Source organism: Oncorhynchus tshawytscha, linkage group LG12 (assembly GCF_018296145.1).
Source record: "Oncorhynchus tshawytscha isolate Ot180627B linkage group LG12, Otsh_v2.0, whole genome shotgun sequence".
Classification (NCBI taxonomy): domain Eukaryota; kingdom Metazoa; phylum Chordata; class Actinopteri; order Salmoniformes; family Salmonidae; genus Oncorhynchus; species Oncorhynchus tshawytscha.
In genome coordinates this window covers 61,945,198-61,969,911 of record NC_056440.1, presented here as the reverse complement: position 1 = coordinate 61,969,911, position 24,714 = coordinate 61,945,198, and the positions used below count along the sequence as shown (strand labels likewise).

General features: G+C 45.4%; 1 protein-coding gene across 1 annotated transcript in view; it reads right to left on the bottom strand.

The window, feature by feature from the left end:
• LOC112263582 (ankyrin repeat domain-containing protein 11) overlaps window positions 1-24,714 on the bottom strand; it is a 138,327-nt gene that overhangs the window by 69,405 nt on the left and 44,208 nt on the right.

Here is a 24,714-nt window from a genome sequence, read left to right as displayed (position 1 = left end):
CCCCTGCCCAAATCTCTAGTCCTTTCTCCACTCTCAGACACAGCACTTGATCTATTCGAAAGACGGACAGACACAGGAGCCAAACACATTCCCCACAACAGATGTACATAAACACGCACAGACACACAAAAACACTTCAGGCAGGGTCTGGGTAGGAAACAGGTCTGCACTCTCTCCTCTCAGCGACCACACATAGGAAAAGATTCCCAAAAGGCTTCCCTGGCTGCTTTCAAAATAATCCACTCATACTTTTAAGGAAAGCACCATTAACCTCTCCAGGTTATGTGGGACGCTAGCGTACCACCGGGCCAACATCCAGTGAGATTGCAGAGCACCAAATTCAAATACAGAAGTACTCATTATAAAAATTCAGAAAACAAAACATATTTTACATAGGTTTAAAGATTAACTTCTTGTGAATCCAATCACTGTGTCAGATTATAAAAATGCTTTACGGCGAAAGCATACCTTACGATTATTTGAGAACATAGCCCAGCAGACAAACCATTACAAACAGTAACCAGCCAAGTAGAAGAGTTACGCAAGTCAGAAATAGAGATAACATTAATCCCTTACCTTTGATGATCTTCATATGGTTGCACTCAGAAGACATTAATTTACTCAATAAATGTTCCTTTTGTTCGATAGTCTCTTTATATCCAAAATCCTCCGTTTTGTTTGCGTGTTTTCTTCAGTAATCCACAGGCTCAAACGCAGTCAAAACAGGCAGACAAAAAATCCAAATTGTATCCGTAAAGTTCATAGAAACATGTCAAACGATGTTTATATTCAATCCTCAGGTTGTTTTTAGCCTAAATAATCGATAATATTTCAACTGGACAATAACGTAGTCAATATAAAAGGTAAACAAGAAAGACACTCTCTCTGGTCGCGCGCATGAAAAAGCTCTGTGACACGGCAGGGTCCACTCATTCAGACTCCTCTTATTCCCTCATTTTTCAGAATACAAGCCTGAAACCATTTCTAAAGACTGTTGACATCTAGTGGAAGGCATAGGAACTGCAATTTGGTCCTAAGTCAATGGATACTGTAATGGGATTGAATAGAAAACTACAAAACCAACAAAAAAAACTACTTCCGGGAATGATTTTCTCAGGTTTTCGCCTGCTAAAAGTTATATTATACACACAGACAATATTTTAACAGTTTTGGAAACGTTAGTGTTTTCTATCCAAATCTACCAGTTATATGCATATCATATCTTCTGGCCCCAAGTAGCAAGCAGTTTAATTTGGGTATGCTTTTCATCCAAAAATTCCAAATGCTGCCCCCTACCCTAGAGAAGTTAACTGGGGGGAAAAAGTAGATTCATCTGCTCACTGCCTTGGATCTATAGGCACATATACACATATATACACACACACACACACACACACACACACACACACACACACACACACACACACACACACACACACACACACACACACACACACACACATATATATATATAAAAACCTTTCCTAGTATAAGCCTATTGAATTGCCTCTGGTGCACATGAGGGCAACAGCATTCCATGTTTAATCAATAGGCTCTGCAGAAGTATTCAGTTCCCTTTGAAGCCCAGCCCTGGATCTGGTTTCCTAATCACAACCCCATCCCCCCAGCCTTTCCAATACAATGTAGCTGTTTTCACACACTGCATGAGGCCGAGCTGGGTCAGCCTGTTTAGGGAGAGGGAGGGGGAGAGAGACCTGTCCCTGGCTAAAACACAAATTGACAAGACTGGACAAAATCCCAGACTAGGGCCCGCATTCAACACAACTAGCATCCTGCACACAGCTAGCTAATGGTGGAATTATCTTCCTCCAATGGTGCTTTACGGAAATATATTATACAGCTCTCATCCAATCACAACAGCGGGAGAGAGGTTCTGTCTGATATTTAAGTAGCCAACAACATTCTATGCAGCAGTGTGTTGAGAATGAATAGATTTTCTAAGGTGTCATGTAGGAAAATATCTTTATACAGAGAAACAAAACAAGAATAAAGTGTAGGTTTCGTGTTATGCTGGGGAAAAAAACTAAAACCAAGAGTGGTAGCGGGTTAGCTCAGAGAAAACACCATATGGTGAGGAAGGAATTGCTCAGCATAAGGCAAACAGGCTAGTTAGTGAGCTCATCCCCATATAGACCAAGCAGAGGCCTAATTGTTCAGCATTTCCCGATAGAGGTAAATTTAAAAAAGAGAAGAGGTGGAGGAGGAAGCAACAGAAACAGGGCATTGATCAGCCAGGAGGGGAGGCCTAACAAACCCAGCAGGAGCTGCAGTGATACACACTCCAATATTGATGGGCCTACAAACAGAGCATTTAACAGATACAAACCAAACACATGGGTTGTTATCAATGATGTGTAATAAACCCTGGATTGCTGATGCTAGCTATTGGCCACAGAGATGCTTTGAAGCCACTGGTTGGCCATATTGGTACTCCCCAGTAGTAGCAGTCCTCCAATGGAATTCTACAGTATTTCAATTAAATGTTTCAAAGACAAAATTACATGTATTTAAGTATTTGTTTTTGTCGTAGTAGTGGGACAGTAACATTAGTACTCCAAAAATATCTAATTTGAAAAGTATGCATTAAAGTGTCTAATATAATAAACATGTCAAACACTAACGTAGACATTTATAAATGCATTTCTACAGCTTCCAAAATCTTTTTTTTTTTTTTTACAATGGTGGAGGACCACGAAGATGGCTGTGCGGTGGCTTCAATACAGCGCACCCATGTCAGTCATCCAGGATGTATATACATCATTGGTTGTTATTGCCTAGTACTCTGGCTAGGCCTAGCATTGTGCAGAGTGGAGCCCGGCCAGTTAACAGTGTTGTTCTGGGTCAGGATTCTCCAGCTTGTCTTACTGCATTAAGAAGGGAGGGGAGGGGAGGAGACTGTGTTCTGAGGAGATTCAGCTTCTCTCTCCTCTGTGTCTGGTTTCTGCTGCGTCACCACTAAAGCTGGTGGGCCTGATCACTGCCAGAAACCTGAGGGATCACACAGCCTCAGGCTGAGAGCACGGCCAGCACCAAAACCAACTCACTTCGTAGACGCACGCACACATACACATGAACGCACACACAAACACACACCGCTGTAGAACTAACAACAGCGCAGAAGTAGGACGGAGCCTAGCTTAATCCCTGTAAAACCAAAGACAACTGGCTTTGACCACCCAAGAAACAGAGGAGCAACATGAATACGTGTGTATTTCAATGCAACGTCAAGGGTAGGAGTGTCTGGATCAGACCCAGTCAAATGCTAGGCGTCTGTCACTGACAGCTTCAAACGTGTACCTGCTGGTTCCAACCCAACAACACCACAATCATCTTCTTCAGCACGTATTGGGTGGTAAATTGGAGACGAGCTGTCCCAGTCAGAATGGTGAAAATTGAGGACAAGCACATGGAGGCCCAGGCCTGAGACCCAGGATGTCTGCTTTCAATCGCAGCCCTCTTTTAAACAAACAACCTCTGACAAGGCCTCCTCTGAAACCCTCTCCCCTGCCCCCTTTCCCCTAGATAACCCCTGTTGCAACAGGCAGCGGTGGAAGACTTTATTAAAGGACAGTGATAGTGTTGCGTCTTGCGCTAATACGAAGTTTAACATTTCAGGCTATTCTGTTAAAACAACCAAAGCCTATCACACGTTATAATCAAACATTTTGTGAACGCAGCCAGAAACTACTTCTGTATGATGGCAAGTAGTGGGGTCAATAAACCAGGAGGATTCGCCATCATTTAAAATCTCCAGTTTGGCTTCCCAGATGAGGGCGATGGACAGAGAGTAGAGGTCGACAGATTAATGGGCGATTCATTTGGGCCGATTTTAAGTTTTCATAACAATCGGAAATCTGTATTTTTGGGCGCCGATTTGCCAATTTTTTTATTAATTAAAAAAAAAAAAAATGGTATACCTTTATTTAACTAGGCAAGTCAGTTAAGAACACATTCTTATTTTCAATGACGGCCTAGGAACGGTGGGTTAACTGCCTTGTTCAGGGGCAGAACGACAGATTTTCACCTTGTCAGCTCGGGGAACCAATCTTGCAACCTTACAGTTTACAGAGACTGCCTGTTACGCAAATGCAGTAAACCACGTTAAGTTGCTAGCTAGCATTAGACTTATCTTGTAAAAACAATCAATTATAATCACTAGTTAACTACACATGGTTGTTGATATTACTAGATATTATCTAGCGTGTCCTGCGTTGCATATAGTCTGACTGAGCATACAAGTATCTAAGTATCTGACTGAGCGGTGGTAGGTAGAAGCAGGCGCGTAAACATTCATTCAAACAGCACTTTTGCGTTTTGCCAGCAGCTCTTTGTTGTGCATCAAGCATTGCACTGCTTATGACTTCAAGCCTATCAACTCCCGAGATGAGGCTGGTGTAACCGATGTGAAATGGCTAGCTAGTTAGCGCGCGCTAATAGCGTTTCTCTCTGAGCCTTCTAGTAGTTGTTGTTCCCCTTGCTCCGCATGGGTAACGCTGCTTCGATGGTGGCTGTTGTCGTTGTGTTGCTGGTTCGAGCCCAGGGAGGAGCGAGGAGAGGGACGGAAGCTATACTAATACACTGGCAATACTAAAGTGCCTATAAGAACATCCAATAGTCAAAGGTTAATGAAATGCAAATGGTATGGAGGGAAATAGTCCTATAATTCCTAGCTTTCTTACATAGCACATATTGCACTTTTACTTTCTTCTCCAACGCTTTGTTTTTGCATTATTTAAACCAAATTGAACATGTTTCATTATTTATTTGAGGCTAAATGTATTTTATTGATGTATTATATTAAGTTAAAATAAGTGTTCATTCAGTATTGTTGTAATTGTCATTATTACAAAAAAAAAAGTTATTTTATTTTAAATAGTCCGATTAATCGGTAGCGTTTTTTTTTGGTCCTCCAACAAATTGGTATCCGCGTTGGAAAATCATAATCGGCCGACCTCTAACAGAGAGTTGGGGATAAAACAGGATATTGCCACTGCTCAACGAGAAAAGTCTATGTAGCAGTCAACACCTCAAACATGTTGACACATTTATGCCGAAATTACCCCCGTATTCCAACCGGTGGAGTGAGACGAAAACACGAAGAAACTATTTTCTCTCCGCTCTGCATTCAAGCAGCCCTTTGCAGCTGATTCTGACCGGGCCAAAGAAATTACACCAGCAATAGGGGGTTTATAGCCGCAAACATGCACCAATTCTCGGCGGTTGAGAAGAGGTTTCATTCAGCACCTTGTGAAAGTGCTCGAGCCAATGATTTGGCCAATGCACCCCGTGTTGAGCTAACCACAGACGGATGGACCTACAGAGAGCTACTTAAAAGGAAAGATTCACCCATTTTGAATGTTATATTGTTTTGTGCATCTCTGAGCGATGTTCTATCGGTTCCCGGGATCATTTCATATGTGTCTGAGCTTTTGTCGTTCAAGCAGGCAGGAAATTGGCCGGTATGACATAGCAATGCAATAAAGCCGCTCACTCCACTGGAAGTTAAAAGGAATACAACTTTTAGATTGCGAAAACGTCTATCATACATGTCAGATTTCAACACTGGCCGACGTCGTAACGCGGGAGGTCGTCGTCTCTCTAATGAGCCATTGATCATATTTATGCTATATTCCTACCTCCAGACATTTGTCATTTAGAGTCCACCACATTTCTCTGCCTCTTCAGTCCAGGGTACATTGCATGATGCCGTGGCATCCACTCTGCGTGGCACACCTACATTGACAGTGCAGCTTGTTTGGGAGATTTTACAGCCAACGAGATACTTACTTCACATGCTGACATTGACTTTGGTATTATAGTGTGTAGCTAAGTTTACCAGCTAGCTACACTTAATGACCAAATGTATGTGGACACCTGCTCGTCGAACATCTCATTCCAAAATCATGGGCATTAATATGGAGTTGGTCCCCCTTTGCTGCTACAACAGCCTCCACTCTTCTGGGAAGGCATCCAACCAGATGTTGGAACATTGCTGTGGGAACTTGCTCTATTCAACTATAAGAGCATTAGTGAGGTCGGGCACTGATGTTGAGACTGGCTCGCAGTCGGAGTTCCAATTCATCCCAAAGGTGTTTGATGGGGTTGAGGTCAGGGCTCTGTGCAGGCCAGTCAAGTTCTTCCACACTGATCTCGACAAACCATTAATGTATGGACCTCGCTTTGTGAACGGGGACATTGTCATGCTAAAACAGTAAAGGGTCTTAGCCAAACTGTTGCCACAAATTTGGAAGAACAGAATCGTCTAGAATGTCATAGCATTAAGATATCCCTTCACTGGAACTAAGGGCCTAGCCCGAAACCTGATAAACAACCACAGACCATTACTCCTCCAGAGAACGAGTTTCCACGGGTCCAGAGTCCAAAAGTGGTGAGCTTTACACCACTCCAGCCGACGCTTGGCATTGCGCATTGTGTGGGGCTGCTCGGCCATGGAAATGTATTTCATGAAGCTCCCGACGAACAGTTCTCGTGCTGACTTTTCTTCCAAGGGCAGTTTGGAACTCGCTAGTGAGTGTTGCAACCGAGGACATGCGATTTTTACACACTCCGCGTACCACATTGCGCCTAGCCGTTGTTGCTCCTAGACATTTCCACGTCCCAATAACAGACATTTTACAAAATGACTTGTTGGAAAGCAGGCAACCTATGACGGTGCCACTTTGAAAGTCACCGAGCTCTTCAGTAAGGGCCATTCCACTGCCAATGTTTTTCTATGGAGATTGCATGGCTGTGTGCTCGATATTATACACCTGTCAGCAATGGGTGTGGCTGAAATAGCTGAATCCACTCATTTGAAGGGGTGTCCACATACCTTTGTAATGCAGTGTACCTAGCTAGCCAGCCCATAGAGAAAGGGAAAGGAGATACCTAGTCAGTTGTACAACTGAATGCATTCAACTGAAATGAGTCTTCCAGCGAGCACTGCATTGTGGGTTTTGTTGTCGACTTGAGCTGCAACAGATTTCCACAATGATTGAATTGCTACCAACCTTAAAGTAACGATAAAATTAAACATTTGTTCACCAGATATGTAAATTATGGGAACTGGTGGTTTTTGGGAGGATTTTTCCTTTAACAGTGATAGCTAATCACTTTACCCCGGAGTCGGAGAGGATAAGTACCTGCTGCAGACCCCTTTGAGAGTCTGCAGCATCATTTTCTCTATGGAAGAAAAACATTATAGTACAGACCTATACAATGTCTGAACCATATTCACAAGCACATATCACTTTATTTTAGGGTTTTTGATGAGTCATGTGCCTTCACAAAAATCAGGAATACCAACACTTTGCATTTTCTTTAATAAACCAAAATTAACTACAGTAACTGTTGGCATTTAACTTTCCCGCTGTACTAAAACTGAACCTTAATCCCAAAATCCAAATACGTACCGAAAAGGTGGGTTTGGTGAACCATTAACACTCCTAAACCCTAGCGCAAGTTAAGTACTTGCTAAGGAGTTGATTGGACTGTGGTGCGGCCGTTTGAATCTTAATTCGCAGGTCCCCTCAGGTCATGTCCGTCCTCAATTTTAATATGAGCCTAATCATCTGGCATCAAAACCAGCTGGTAGGAGGTGTGGAGGGGGCAGAAGATGGAGGAGAGGCGGAGACAGGAGAGAGGCCTGACTGGTCACAGCATGTTGACTGGGCAGCGGCAGGAAGCGGCACTGAGGTGTGACCAGTGGAGGGGAGATGCACTAAAAGGAGCATGTGAATAATTGATGATTGAGCCAGGAGGCCAGGCCACAGTGCTCATGCAGAGAGCCTCTTCATAAAGCAGCCTGGATACAGTTACACATTACATCACCCCTCCCTTCCTCACCCTGCCTCCAAACTCTCCTCCCCCATCCGCAGCACACAGTCTTTGGGATGCATTATTAATCCGGCCCGGGGATTGCACAGGCCTGCTGAATCGAGATGCACTACATTTCTCTCTTCCCCTCTCGTTTTTTCTGTCTCTCAAACACACACATCTATATAGATCAAACAAGTGCTTGACCAGTCAGGAATTACAGAGGAGATGAGGGTGTGGGGGTAAGTATTGAGAATAAAGAATGAAAAACAAACTATTACAGAAACGTATATGGGTTCACACAAGGGCTATGTCATGAAGCCCCAGTGTCGTATTAGCTTTTAGAAATGGCCATTTTGAAAATGTAGACCACCCCCCACAAAAAACAGCATTTTAATCAGTTTCAACTGCGTTTTACATTTGAGGGTCAACAGCGTTTACACAGGTAGCCTAGCGGTAGCCTAGAGCATTGGGCCAGTAACCAAATGGTCTCTGGTTCGAATCTCTGAGCCGGTAAGGTATAAACTCTACTGTTATGCCCTGAAAGCAAGGCAATTATATCCCAACAACTTCTCCCCGAGCACCCGGACCAGGGTTAGCGCACTCTCAAATGTTTTTTTGCCATCATTGTAACCCTGCCACACACACACACACACACACACACACACACGCACACGCACACAAAACATAAGAAAGAGTGTGAGTTTTGGTCAAAACCCAGCTCATGGTAAGTGACAGAGCTCTTATAGGACCAGGGCACAAATAATAATCAATCATTTTGCTCTTTATTTAGCTATCTTACATATACAACTATTTGTTCATCGAAAATGGTGAATAACTTACCACAGGTTAATGAGAGGGGTGTTCTTGAAATGATGCACATAACTCTGCAATGTTGGGTTGTATTGAAGAGAGGCTCCGTTTTAAATCATTTCCCACACACAGTCTGTGCCTGTATTTCATTTTCATGCTAGTGAGGGCCGAGAATCCACTGTCACATAGGTACATGGTTGCAAAGGGCATCAGTGTCTTAACAGCGCGATTTGCCAAGGCAGGATACTCTGAGCACGGCCCAATCCAGAAATCTGGCAGCGGCTTCTGATTAAATTAAATTTTTTACAGAACCGCTTGTTGCAATTTCGATGAGGCTCTCTTGTTCAGGTATTGTTAAGTGGACTGGAGGCAGAGCATGAAAGGGATAACGAATCCAGTTGTTTATGTCATCCGCTTTGTGAAAGTACCTGCGTAATTGCGCACCCAGCTTTCACTGAACACTAGATGGTTTCATTTTATTTTTGGCAGTGAAACGAGGCTACTCAGGCGAGAAAAAGACCTCACCCAAATGTATAGCCCCGTTGAAAAACATAAATGGACTGTTTGAAAATATGATGAAGAAAAAAATATATTTTTAATGTGAATCACATTTTATTTGGAGTACCCCGACAGCATTGCGACTACATACCCCAGTTTGTGAATACCTGCCTTAGAGTGATCAGGGGCATGCAACTGTAGATTTCCTTCAGGCTAAACATTTATGCAACACATTCTGCAGAAAATAGCTTTGTTTTCATTAGTTGACAACCGAAGTGCAACACTTTTTGGCTAACAGCCACACATAAGTAAATTAGCTTATAATTTCATGATTTGGAGTGAACTGTGATTGAAGCAGATGCTTTTTATTGTAGTATTTTAGATCTGCGCTTACAAAACGCAGCATGACTCTGTTTAACGTGACACCTGGTAGCCTAGTTCCCAAACAACTTCACAGAGTAGCGCCTGTGCAGTGCAAGAGCAACAGACAGCTGGACTGAGCCATTCCACACCATGCTTAGGTAGGACTGAACCATCCCCCTCCTGCCAGCACCGTGTGGCCTGCAGGAAACGGTGGGAATGAGACTGAGGAAGGAAAGAGAGGAGGCCTGGAGGAGAAATGAAGTGGAGGAACGAAGGGACAAAAGGGAAACAGGGAAAGAGGGTGAGATAAGGAGTCAGATGGACCTAGGACCTGTTTACACTGACATTTTAAGACTGTTGGACAACGGATGGGACTTGATGGATATTTATGAAGTGTGTGTATCATGAAAACCTTTGTAAAACTGTGGTATTACCGTGTTGGATTAATGTGCATCCATGATGTTCACTACGAGAAAGAAGGCACCACTTGCATACTTTTCTCTGTTTTGGGGAGACTATCACACAAGTAGTTGGCTACATATCGCACAACAACAAAAAAGGTCTTCCTCACGAGTCAGTTGCCAAAGTGTAATCTAGGCTACACCACTGGAGACACGGCGCAAATCAGAGCAAACAAAACAACTGCTACAGAAAGCAGTACGAGGCTTGTGGACACACAACATGTTATTCCCAACCAGTATCGAACCAAATCACAGCTGAAGCCTGGAAGTTGTTTCAGTAATATTTACCAAGCAGACCTCCTACCCTCCTTATGCACACAAACTACAAACATGTAGAGTGCTTGCTTGGCTCCATCAAACATAGATTGCAAAACCCATTGGCCACTGCTCTGTGCCTCTCCCACAGTGAAAAGTGCATGGGCTCATGTTTGCGAAAAGAGCGAGGGAGACAACAGGAAGCGCAGAGGAGAGGAGGAGTGGGGGCAGCCTACAGCCTCAGACCAGGAAAGAAAAGAAAGAGAGAGAGAGAGGAGGGGGAGGGGGAGGGGGGGGACAGAAATGAATAAAGATAACCTCTCTAACACGGAGGCAGAGTGAGATGTTTCTTCAGTGTGCTTCAATCCTCAAGGCCACACATTCTGAGCTTTTCAACATGGAAATACAATTGTTTGAAAAGAAAAACAAGCCAGGGAATGTGTGTGTGCATGTGTGTTGACTTTGCAGTAGACCAGCATCAGTCTGTTTTGGTTAGTGTGTGTGTGTGTGTGTGTGTGTGTGTGTGTGTGTGTGTGTGTGTGTGTGTGTGTGTGTGTGTGTGTGTTTCTGCTGCAACGGTTAGACAGTTAACAGAGCCTGCACACAGCAGAGCACTATGAGCCTGAGTTGCTGCCACTGCCTCCAGATTTTCATTGTTGCCTGTGGAGCCTGAGCCGCCATCCCTGGCCTCCCCCTCCCCTCCCCCTCACTGCGGCAGCGCAGATGGTAGCTCTGTGACCTCGCCGTTCCTGCCTCCTTGTTTTGATCCTGCAGTCCTGATTGTTCAGGCTAATCCCACACTCCCAGAGTCCTTGGCAGAGTGCCAGGACTGTTATTAAGCACACAAAGGTTTTTCGTTCCGGCTTCTGTCATCACTGGCCCTCTCTCTCTCTCTCTCTCTCTCTCTCTCCCTCTCTGTGTTGCTGAAGCCAGCTTGGCCAGCCTCTACCTCCGTGGATCTCCACAAGGCGTGTCTGATCAGAGAGCTCCACCTCGCATCAGCATCTCCCCCTGCCTACAGTATAAACAACACAGACCTTCCTCTCCCTCTCTCCCCAATTCAATGGGCTTTATTGGGATGAGAAACGTGTTTACATCTCGCTCTGTCATGTTGTTCCCTTCCTGTCCTTTTTACACCTAGCTTGCTGAGAAGGGTCATTTATCTTTTGCCTAGATGACAGATGGAAATGAATGATGTGAAGTCAAAGGGCTTAGTCCTGGACTGTAACACGGCACGACAAAACCTATTCCCCCTCAGGAGACTGAAAAGATTTGGCATGGGTCCTCAGATCCTCAAAAGGTTCTACAGCTGTACCATCGAGAGCATCCCTGATGGGTTGCATCACTGCATGGTATGGCAACTGCTCGGCCTCTGACCGCAAGGCACTACACAGGGTAGTGCGTACAGCCCAGTACATCACTGGGGCCAAGCTTTCTGCCATCCAGGACCTCTATACCAGGCGGTGTAGGAGGGAGGCCCTAAAAAAGATCAAAGACTCCAGCCACTCTAGTCATAGACGGTTCTCTCTGCTACCACATGGCAAGCGGTACCCGAGCGCCAAGTCTAGGTCCAAGAGGCTTCTTAACAGCTTCTACCCCCAAGTCATAAGTCTCCTGGCCATCTAATCGAATGGCTACCCAGACGACACCCCCCCACATTGCTGCTACTCTCTGCTATTATCTATGCATAGTCACTTTACCTCTACCTACATGTACATATTACCTCAATCAAATAAAATTTGATTTGATTTGATTTGACACCGGTGCCCCCTGCAAATTGACTCTGTACCGGTACCCCCTGTATATAGCCTCACTATTGTTATTTACTGCTGCTCTTTAATTATTTGTTATTCTTAACTCTTACTTTTGGGGGGGTATTTTCTTAAAACTGCATTGTTGGTTAAGGGCTTGTAAGTAAGCATTTCCTTGTATTCAGTGCATGTGACAAATACAATTTAACACAGCTCTGCCCCCCCTCCTTCCTACCTTCTCAGGCTCTGAAATGAAAGATATCCAAACATGAGAACACTAGAGCAGCATGTTGCTTAGCAACCTACGCTAGCCATACTGCAAGTGCCCATGTAAGGGGCTGGGCAGAGAATGACGTGCACGCACACGCATATACGCACACACGTTCAAAGTCCTGGCTGTCAGGCAGGTTCAGAGTCCTTGCTGCACACGCGCCTAAGTACACCGCCAATATCAAGTCAATTTGCTTGTGCTTTAAAGCATAACAGAAACGAAGAACCCTGTACAGCCAGGTTGCATAAAACATAATGCTGCTGGTAAACTGTTGTGGCCAATTTACCTTAGATTGATGTGCTAAATTAACAACATAACATGGACTCTAAAGTAGCTCTTCCAGACAGAATATAGCCTTTCTACTCCGTTTGGGAATTACAAAAACAAGAGCTAAGCTGCACAACAATGTTTCTGATACACCTGGCTGCAACATCACGGTCAGATTAGACCATTAATAAACAGGCTGTTCCTATGGGTGTGTGTTAGTGATCTGTGGGGGTTGTACGCCTAGATGGCTGCAGCTTTTGGACTACAGGAAATGGAGGGCTGAGCACGCCCAAACCACATCGACTGGGCTGTAGTGGAGCGGGTCGAGAGCTTCAAGCTCCTCTGTGTCCCACATCACTAAGGATCTATCGTGGTCTAAACACAACAACGCCTCTTCCTCCTCAGGAGGCTGAAAAGATGTGCCATGGGCTCTCAGAAAAAAAGTTCTACAGTTGCACCATTGAGAGCATCTTGACTGGCTGCGACACCGCTTGTTATGGTTACGGTTTGGCATCTGACCGCAAGTCGCTAGAGAGGGTAATGCGTATGGCCCAGTATATCACTGGGGCCAAGCTCGCTGTCATCCAGGACCTCTATACCAGGCGGTGTCAGGGGGAGGCCCTAAAATTGTCAGACTCTAGCCACCCTAGTTATAGACTGTTCTCTCTGCTACCGGAGCGCCAAATCTCAAAACAGGGTCCTGAACAGCTTCTACCCCCATGCCATAAGACTACTAAATAGTTACGTTAAATAGTTATCTGCATTGACCCTTTTTGCACTAACTCTCCTGACGCTGCTGCTACTGTTTATTATCTATCCTATTGCAGTCACTTTACCACTACCTGTGTGTACATTACCTCGTACCTCTGCACATCAACTCAGTACTGGTACCCTGTGTATATAGCAAAGTAATCGTTACTCATTGTGTATTTATTCTTTGACATTTTTTTCCTATATTTTTCTCTCTTCATTGTTGGGAAGGGCCCGTAAGTAAGCATTTCACTCTGCGTGTTTACGAAGCGTGTGACAAATATAATTTGATTTGATTGAGTCGAACAGCTGCAGCGTTAGGTGGGTTTGCTAGACGAGGCGCGGCAGGAAAGGGGAATAAAAGGTGCGAGGGGCTCAGCAGCAGGGAGAGAGCAGACAGAGAAGGAAATGAGAGGCAGACGCAGACTGAAGACACATAGTAAAGCAGTTTTACAACACCGCCATATTTACCAACACAAAAGACCCGGTGCAGAGAACTGCCCGCTCAACCAACAGCTGTCATTTACAGAGCCCGACTAACATCTACAGTGGCCCTTCTGGACCAAAATACCACTCCATACAAAACAACCTGGTTTTCCCTCCCCTGAAAATATACAGGAAAGACTCATTTAGTTTGTTGGAAGGCAGGGATAGGGTCCATGTGAGATTGTCTTGGATGTGTTGGGCTATGGCCCACCGCCTTCTGTACTTTAAGAATCAGGTTTTACGATCAATATGAAGAGGGCGCTTCTTTGTGCTGCCGCATTGCAATAAAAGTCTGGGCCTGATATGAAAGCAGCTCGGCTGATAAAAGCTTGGGTCCCACAGTAGAGCACAGCTAAGACACTCACTTTCACACATCAGTCACACACACTCACAAAGCCCTCAGTCACATGATGATCACAATGTACAGTTCAATCACATGCACACTAAGCTCCAACTCCCCTCTTTCTCGCTTTCTCTCACACATGCGTCCGCTGACAGTGGGGCATACAGACGACTAATAGCAGAAACAAGTCTCTCTGGTCCGTGTTAAAATAGGCCTGTGGCTGATGCGAGGAGCCGGGTGTCGGGCAGCTGCCCACACGCCTGTATCAGGATTTGGACTCCAGTTTTGGAGCCAAGGCCCAGGCTTTAAGACAATATCAGATGTCATATTGGGAAATCTTTATGAAAGAGCTAGACTATAAAGACGACTTACGTGGGGTAATGCTAGTAACGACTGGATGTGTACCATGAGTTAACATACACTCCAGCTTCTCACGAGAAGAGGAGAGGTGCAACTAGTGTGGCGTGTGTGTGTGTATGTCAGGGCCTGATGGAGAGGAGCCATCACCGGGCTGCAGGGTAGCACACTGTTCTCGCTCACAGGGAGGGCAGGACCCAGCCAACACCTGCTCCAGCAACAGCTGCTCTCTACATCTGACACACCAAGGAGCTAGCTGCTCCCCATATCATTGGCCCAGCAGTCACACCAACCAGTCAGTCGGTCGGTCAGTCAGTCGTCAGCCTATGTAGTGTGCTGTTCCCTTGTCCTACTGTAGAGGTCCTGACAGCCAGGCAGGACTCTGAACTTTGGCGCCTTACTCAACGCCAAGCTGGCTCGTGTTCACTGCTGTTACGGCTGTCAGGTCAGAATGACCCCACCCCACGCAACCCATTGTCCTCCACACACACAGAGAGAGAGAGAGACTGGACCTTGGATCACAATGAGGTGTGATCCCAGATTGAGCGTTTGGACCACTGGCAGAGAGCGACCGTGCTCTGTTAGCCAACGCGTGTTAAGAGTGAGTGCACCTGCAACGCGCCTTCCTGTCCTTGAGGAAGCAGCAGAGTTTTGGTTGTTGCGTCACTCTTGGGTCAACAAGACTCATGTCAGCAGCACTGCCTGACTTCATATCGGCCTTCCCCACAGATTGAAATAGTATCCTCCCTCACGCCATGCAACACGCACCAATACATCCCTAATCCACACCCAAACACCCTTCCCTTCACAAAAACAGCATCAGCTGACACACACACACTTCCCCTTATCAAAGTGAGCATGAGCTGTCAGGGTGATGTTGATTTGACTTGAATTGAGTGATATAAGACAAGCATTTAGAGAATAAATACATCTAAGTTCTAATCCTTATTTTTCAAAAACAAACATTTCTCATTACAAGCTTGCCAACAGCCTTTGCCAATCGGTTTCCTTTCATTTATCCAACAATCATTTATCATTCTCTCAGAGCTGACGGTAAAACGCTGGGCAACTGAACTCAGCAGCGCTCCACCTCTCCTCTGGCCCATGACATCACTCCTCCAAAGCTGCTCTATATATAGCTGCTCACCTCCTGCTGTGTCTCACTACTCTGTCAATGCCCAGGCCTGGCTCCCTCCCTCCCTCCCTCCCTCCCTCCCTGGCTCGCTCCCTCCCTCCGATGGCTCATCTCTCAGCCAGGAGGAGGATGGGCCGCTCGTAAAAGGATTGAGGCGAAAGGGAGAGAAGGAAAAGGCCATGGTTGAAAGAAGAGATAAAGAGGGAGGCATTGAGAAGGGGACCGGGGAGGGGGGGCTGGGATGGCGTGAATAATACAGCTGTAAATCGGGCCGCCGTCTATAAACTGTGTTCCATCTCTGTGAAACCCGCACACATGTTCCCTCATTACGTTTCATCAGAGCGCCCCACTGTCCCCGTCTACCCATCCACATGACTTCAAACAAAGCACGCAGAGCAAGGCTCCGCTCTGGGCTCGGCTACGCTGCAATACTACGCTCTGCAACAGCGGTCTGCCTGCACAGAGAGGAGCTGCTGAGTTAGGGGCAGGCATGAGCAGTGTGTGCCATGTGCCTGGCCGTGACTGGCATTTCAAAACATCCTCAATCCACAGAATAACATCTTGTGAAGCTAACCTGTGTGTGTCACAATTGAATCAAGATCACATTTTTGCCAGTCTGAGTGAGAAAACCATTGAGCAGGAGGAAGTGCAGGAGACGAGCAGTGCTTCTTCTGTCTAGTGACTCTCCACATTCAGAGCAGTGCCATTTAAAGCTGTGTACCATTTCACCTGTACCTCTACTGTGACACTTTGGGTAACAAGCATCAGAGAGCATTTGACTCCAAGTGTGAGGTAGAATAGATTCCCAAAGCAGCTGCTAGAGAGGGAGGGGCGAGGCTGACAAACATTCTTCTGTCCACATCTCCCGGAAGCCGATCCCCATGGAGGGAGGCAGCTCCCCACGTGCCTGAGATGAAAGGCTGTCATGCAAGGCACCAGGAAACAGCAGCACTACCCCCTGTAGTCCCCAGCAACCTATAGGCTTCCAGCCACAGGGCTCCAGAGAGCAGCCTGAGAGAACCAGCCAACATAAACAAGGCCAAGAGACAAGCTACCAGGCCACGGTAAAGGAGAGAAGAGAGAAAAACTGGACATTTTCTCCCAAAACAACATATTCTCACTCCCTCAGATCTTAGAGCTTTTTTCAGCTGTGCTCCCACTGAGTCAATTAATAAATTGGACATGGTCAAAGGCTAGAACGAGCTAACCTATATGTTCTCCTGTAAAGTACTCACATGGTACAATCATCCATTGGCAATCTAAAAGAATATCAGTTTGAGTGGTGCATCAAAATCCCTCACCCATCTCACCACTTCATCCACTACTTGGCCACAGCCTGCAGTAAAATCTCCCATTACCCAACAGGGAGTTTTCTCCTGGAGTAAACGGTTCCTCACTTCGTGGTCAGGCCCAGCAACAGTGACAAGCCAAGGGCTTTGAAAGCCCAGCAGCTATGGTCAGAGGAGAGGCCTGGAAAAGCCCAACTCCTCCACGTCTTTGGAAAGGTCGTCCTGACCAGACGACACTGGGCCTTTCATTCCCCGCTCCAGCTCCTCTATTTACACCACCATGAAAACCATGGAGCTTGGACAAATGAGCAATTCAATGAGCCACTCGAGCAGCCCAAAGTATCTCCTTTAGCTCTGTGTCCGGGGAGGGCCACAGCACAAGGCCTCTCAGGGCAGAGCGGGAGAATGAAACATGTTCAGAAAACACATGCATCACCATGACCCGACAACACGTGAAGTGTTAGCATGTAGAGGCCCTATTTTGAAAAGCAGTGCCTAAATCTGGGTGCAGAGTGAATGTGTGGTGCAGAGTAAAGGAGTGACTCGGATGATATGCTGCAGCCTGCAAGCAACACACATAATAATGTGTAGCCTGACCGCAAAGGCACTTCCATTACGTCAAGCAGAATTCTTCATCAATTTCTTTGATGTATGCATAAGCAGAATTTGGAGTCACAAATCCCAACATCCACACTGACCTTATCTACTGCTTTACTCCCCAGCAGGCAATTCTACCCATCTATTCTCATTCCATGAATTCCCCATGAGTCACTGGTGATATGGTAAGATCCACCAAGAACAGCTGCCCTCTCTCACCTCTTCAAACACAGACACACCACACGTCCACGCTCCCATCCCTCTACTGTGTTAGTCATTGGGATTGGGGACTTGGGCCGCAGTAACAGGTGGGCTTGCATGCAATTCGGAGCTTATTAGATTATCTGGCCGAGGCTCCGGAGAGAGTCGGAGAGAGGGAGGCTGTTCTGCTGCTCTTGTGAGTCTGTCTTTCTGCAGGGTAGGAGAACAGCAGATCCGCCTCATCTCATTCCCTGTCACGTACAGCGCCAGCGCTCACTCCATTACCCCCCCGCACCGTCCACCAGGCAGTTGCCATGGCAACACCCGCCGGGTTAACCCGTTGGGGGAACGTGGAAGAGAGGAGATGGAGGGAGAGGGATGTGTGTGCTGCCTGCCAGCCTGCTTTGGACCCATTACCGTAGACAGAGGTTCTGCAGAGGAACTGAAAATCTGCATCTCCTCAGAGACTGGGAAGAGGGAGATGGAAATACCTTACAGCCCACTGTCTTGCTAACTAGGTTATCTTCTAAATAAAGACAGAGGACGGAAAGGCAACATGATGAATTGTGTGTTGTGATCATTGGCTCTAGGAGAAGCCAGCCTTCCTTCCCTCTCTCAGGCCTGTGATGGGGGCTGCTTTCCACTGTGGCTCACTGTAATGAGGAGACCACAGGTTAGCCTACCAAATGATATTGAACACCAACTCTGGAAATAAACCAGAGCCAAACCGGTCTGAAAAGAGATCCATGTAGATAACAATACAGCCAGTTCCACTGTCTGTTCCGAAAGCCACAACTGAACTCAATGACCCAACTGGAGGAAACCAGATTAGATCAACATCCACATTAGACCAAGCCTCAACGCACACAGTATTAGGCAACCCCTACACCACCTCCACCTTCCCCAAACAAGAACAGTAGGCTAATTACTAAGACAAAATTCACCCGTTACAGCTGCCTGTCTCAGCAGAGCTGCTGTGTGGCTGGGTGTTGACTACAGTAAGAACATCATCTCATAAAGAGACCAATTAAATTATTGACACAATGACTATTATTCAATAATTGTTAGCAGTGATGCCACAGCCTTCATCATAGCTAAAGCTGTGGGACTTTCATTGCTATGGGAGTAAAGAAGCAATTTGACTATTTGGGTTTACAATTAAACCCCTATGGCTAGGTCTTATAGCAATGCCTATAAAATGCCTGATGTTCTATCAGAATTCAAACACACACCGAATACTAAGTACATGCGATTATGGCCTGAATATTTTCAACAGTAGGAATGGCAGGATACTGATGACTCAAACATCTCTGCAGGTAGCTCTCCAACAGAGCCATGCACGTGTAATGCACTCTCCCTGAGCTCCCCAGGGGCCCACTGCACCAACAACTGGACCCCATTGAGGCTCCAACCCGGGCTGGGCTGAGCTCCGAGCACTGATAGAACATGTCAGCCGCTCTTACGCTGATGATGGTATCGATCAGCTCATTGCGTTTCTTCTACACCCACCCAACTAAGACAGTCTGGGATCACACACACACACACACAGGATTCCCCCGATCATCATCCCCAGAAGAATAGACCGATTTGTTTTCATTATGAATCCACTTAAAATATCACTTTTTATCCTTTGACCTCATCTACGATTATACTCCCAGGCAACCAATTCTACCCAACCATTCTTAGTCCATGCAGTCCCATTTTTATCCTTTGAAAGTATTTAATGACGATATTAAAACAGTCCACTAAAAACACAACATATCACAGTGATCATCGTACCAACGGCATCAATAAGAAACTCTGTTCAAACGGATCCTCCTTCCTCCGAGCACTGATGGTATAGCTTATAGCCGAGCGGGAGGATTACAGCACTATGTGCATTATACACTATCTGAATATTCACTGTGTGTTCTGTTCTCTCTGAGTAGGAAACAGTCATGATGCAACTAGCTTATGTCCTTTAATCAACTGCTGCTTTCTGCCTGATGAGCAGCACCGCAGTGAATATGGGGATATGAACAGTTAGGAGAGAGGATAGATTAGACTGGCTGTTGTTTACCTTCATTTATATGGCTCACAGAACCAAGGACGGATTATTACCAAGAAGAAAACGACAGCAATAGGAAAATCACCGGGGAAACGGAGAAAAGAGGAGGAGAGCGGTGGTCTAGAAGGGATGGGGAGAGGAAGAAATGACAGGAGAGGGAGAACAGGGAGAGTGGAGTAGCCGCTATACTCTAGGAATTTACAGCGAGAGTTAAAACCACTCAGCTGAAATAGTACAGTAGATGTCTAGACAGTATTAACAGCAAAACCCTGCTCCATCAAACCTGGGAGCTGCAGCTCTCGGTTTAGAAAATGAACAGGGATAATGACCTTCATAGTTATGATTGCCACTCGGGTTGCACATTTTGGGGAATATTCCAAGGTGGAAACTTCCTGTGGGATTTAAAGGGAATATGTGCAAATTAATGTGAATACCATTTAAATGTAGATGTATTTTGCTTTGGATATATTTACCATATATGGAGACAGAAACATAAACCTTTTACCTTATCATAAGTAGACATAATTGCAAATGATTAAATCCTTCCAACAGAAATAAAAAACAAAGAATTTAGTTACGAATTGAACTTTAATTAAAATAGTTGACTTCACATGGGATGATTTCATTGAACAACAAAATGGAATATTGAATGATCCCCAATGATCCATCGCTTCTCCCAAAAACGTGTTCAACATACATCTGTAAAATGATAGTCTAGAAACGAAAGCGTTGGTTGTCTTCCTCTCAGGTTTACATGTCTTCTCCCTGGACCTCCTCAATGTCCACCTCATGAACATCAGACTGAGGCCTCATCTTCACTGTCACATTCCAACCTTGTTGAGGATGGCTCTTGTCAGGCTCAAAAAGCCTCAAATTTGCCTGGGTGGCCACCAATTTTTTAACCCTTATATTGGTCAGCCTGTTGCGTGCTTTGGTGTGTGTGTTCCCAAACAAGGACCAGTTGCGCTCCGAGGCGTCTGAGTGGTGGGATTTGAAGGTTGATGGAGGCAACAGGGGAAAGAGCCTCAGATCCACAAAGTCCCTTCCACCAGGTGGTTGATGAGATATGTTGGCACGACTGACATATTGCATCTCCATCCCAAAGCCCTTGCTTGGAAGTGTACTTCGCCAGACTGCCAAGAACCTTGTCTTCATCCAGGCCAAGGTGGCGAGACACGGTAGTGATGACACCATGGGCCTTGTTGATCTCTGCACCAGACAAGATGCTTTTGCCAGCATACTTGGGCTCCAACATGTACGGTGCGGCGTGTATGGGCTTCAGACAGAAGTCTTTACGCTTTTTGGTGCATTTCAGAACTGCAGTTTCCTCTGCTTGGAGCAACAGTGAAGTAGGCAGGGCAGTACAGATTTCTTCTCTTACATCTGCAAGCAGTCTGAACATCACACAGGATGGCATTGTCTCCCTCAATCCATGCAAGGGCTACTGCTATAGGTTTCAGGGGTTTCTGGCTGCTTACCACTCTCTCCCAAAATGCATCATCCAGGAGGATCCTCTTGATGGGGCTGTTCATATCAGCAGACTGTGGCTATTTCCTGGAGAGACTCCTTCCCCTCTAGGAGACATGATGACAACACCACCCCAACAGGTGTCGCTGGACAGCTTCATTGCGGTGCTCTTATTCTTCTCACTTTGCTTGGTGAGGTAGATTGCTGCTGTAACTTGATGACCCTTCACATACCTAACCATTTCCTTGGCTCTCTTGTAGAGTGTATCCATTGTTTTCAGTGCTATGATGTCCTTGAGGAACAGATTCAGTGCATGAGCAGCACAGCCAATGGGTGTGATGTGAGGGTAGGACTCCTCCACTTTAGACCAAGCAGTAAATGCGTAGATAAAGCATGTCTGGTTGGAGGGATATATGCTGGGCAAAGAACATTCAGAAATCACTTCTAATATACATTGCCTGTGAGCATCAGAGTGAACCAGTTGTACACACAGCTCGAGCAAGACATTCATCAGCATTTCTCTGACGACGTTCCCCCACGACATTCCCCCATTCAGCTGCAGTGAAATGTCTCCGCACATCAGGTAGTGCCCGTGGCATTTTCCTGTAAAGATTAGAACAAAATGACAAAGAAATTCCATGTACAGATAAACAGGTGAATTAACACTCCTCAGTTAGCAGGCTCAGTCAAGCTAAAAAAAAAAACACATGGTAGCCAAAACTAACTTGTTTACAAGTTAGAAATTATTTAAAGACACACTTTGCTGTAGGCTACTATTTACTAGTTAACAAAAAATAATGTACGTCATAAAAAGTATATTCACCCCACCCAGTATTATAATCACAACTTACCAGAAAGCATGTAGTCCTTAGCTCAGACAGTGTAGTAGTGTGGGCTCAATAGCATTCCATTAGTGTGCAAGATCTTGAGAAGCCGCTGTAGATGTGATGGAAGAGGGTTGCAATTCCATTGAATTGGGGATAGTTTAACAAAAATATGCCACAAGATCTAGAATTGCCTTCGGTGTATCCCACAAAAAAGGTTCACTGTTAAAAGCTAACTTTGACGAATTTAAGCAGAATTCCCCAAATTCCCGGGTTTATCTTCCCATGGAAATTTACCGGAAAGGTTCAGACCCTTCGCAACCCTAATTGCCACATATCCCAATGGCACGATCTCCAGGCAATCCATTGGATTTCTGCTTAAGCTTCTACTTAAGTAAAAAACTGCTGAGAGGAAAGAACACAGAATTATTCTTTACACCGTCCTTTGAGCAGAGGCAACCAACATCCCAGGTGTCCCACTTGACCCCAGTGCTGCCACATAAGCCATTTCATTTGCTACCGTTGGTGTGTGTGGGTGGGTTGATGGGTGAGTGAGTCACTCCTAACAACTGTCCTTGGCTTGGATGAAAACGGAACACGAGGAGGAAAGGTTTAGGATTAATTCTGTAGTGCCATTTCAGAATTCAAAATTCAATAACAAACATGCGATCTCATGAGTGACATTTGGCCTACACTACGAGAACCATAATGTAAACAAAGCGTGAGATTGTAAACTAGAATATTTGCAGCCTAGGAAACCTCTACACCTCCACAAGGCATGAGTGCTAGTAGGAATCATGCATTGTGTTTCTCTGCACGCAGTTCCTCCAGACAGCGATCCGCGTGAGCTGGGCCGTGCTGCAGGACTAAAGCATCACACGGTGGCTGTCTGCTGCTACCTATCTGACATATGGCACTCTCCTTCACGACCAAAGCCTCATTTAATAAAGGTAAGGAAAGAGGGGGTTATTATTAATAATATATGTCTGTCTAAAAACCATGGGAGACGGATTCATTCATGGTGCAGCTCAAGTTACTTATCTCAGAGCAGCTCAGATGAGTATCCTTTGCCTAAAAATAAGGTTCACAGGTGCGAGGCCCAGGCCCCTCAGCTCTTCTCTGTCCGTCTACAGAATGGAGAAATGCCCCACACCAGATCCTGTTTCTCCGAACCACCGCCTCGTTTCCTCCCTCCTGCAGAATCCGGAGCCCAGACCACAGATCGGTGCGAGAGATGAGGAGCCCAGCAATAAATCTGGCTGATGCAATCTAATGGAACATTGTATTAGGGCGGGCTCAGTGCTCTGCTCGGTAAATAATGGAGTTCTTGCAGCCAGGAGAGATAATGCTCCCACCCAGGGGAGAGAGTTTCAATGGAAACTCAAAACAGGCAGGCGCTCCTGGATGGCTGGAGGCTGGCTCAGTCACGTCACGTCTGCACTGTTTGCTCACCACTGATACAAATCAAATCGAATTGTATTTGTCACATGCACTGAATACAACAGGTGTAGACCTTACAGTGAAAAGCTTACTTACAAGCCCCTAATCAACAATGCAGTTAAGAAAATAACCCCCAAAAAAGAGATAATAATAACAAATAATTAAAGAGCAGCAGTAAATAACAATAGAGGGGCTACATACAGAGGGTACCGGTGTCGAGGTAATTGATGTAATATGTAGAAAATAACAGAGTACCCGCAACACAGGGGGGTAGCCATTTGATTAGCTGTTCAGGAGTCTTATGGCTCGGGGGTAGAAGCTGTTTAGATGCCTCTTGCACCTAGGCTTGGAGCTTCGGTACCGCTTCCCGTGCGGTAGCAGAGAAAACAGTCTATGACCGGGCGGCTGGAGTCTGCCAATTTTTAGGGCCTTTCCAGGGACTGATACAGGTACTAAGGCTTGAGCAGGAACAGGAATGAAGGATAAACTAATGGAACTAACAGAGAAAACATTTGAAGAAACAGGGTTTACATGCCGCCCGAGTGGCCAAATAAATGTACACATATGTTATTCAATCCAGCCTGTATCACATCCGGCCGTGATTGAGAGTCCCATAGGGCGGAGCACAATTGGCCCTGCGTCACCTGGGTTTGGACGAGGGTAGGCTGACATTGTAAATAAGAATTAGTTCTTAACTGTCTTGCATAGTTAAATAAAGGTTTGAAAAAATACACTGCTCAAAAAAATAAAGGGAACACTAAAATAACACATCCTAGATCTGAATGAATGAAATATTATTTTTAAATACTTTTCTTTACACAGTTGAATGTGCTGACAACAAAATCACGCAAAAATTATCAATGGAAAATCAAATTTATCAACCCATGGAGGTCTGGATTTCCAAATCAAATCAAATTTTATTTGTCACATACACATGGTTAGCAGATGTTAATGCGAGTGAAGCGAAATGCCTGTGCTTCTAGTTCCGACAATGCCGTAATAACCAACAAGTAATCTAACAATTCCAAAACTACTGTCTTATACACAGTGTAAGGGGATAAAGAATATGTACATAAGGATATATGAATGAGTGATGGTACAGAGCAGCATAGGCAAGATACAGTAGCTGATATCGAGTACAGTATGTACATATGAGATGAGTATGTAAACAAAGTGGCATAGTTAAAGTGGCTAGTGATACATGTATTACATTACATAAGGATGCAGTCGATGATGTAGAGTACAGTATATACGTATGCATAT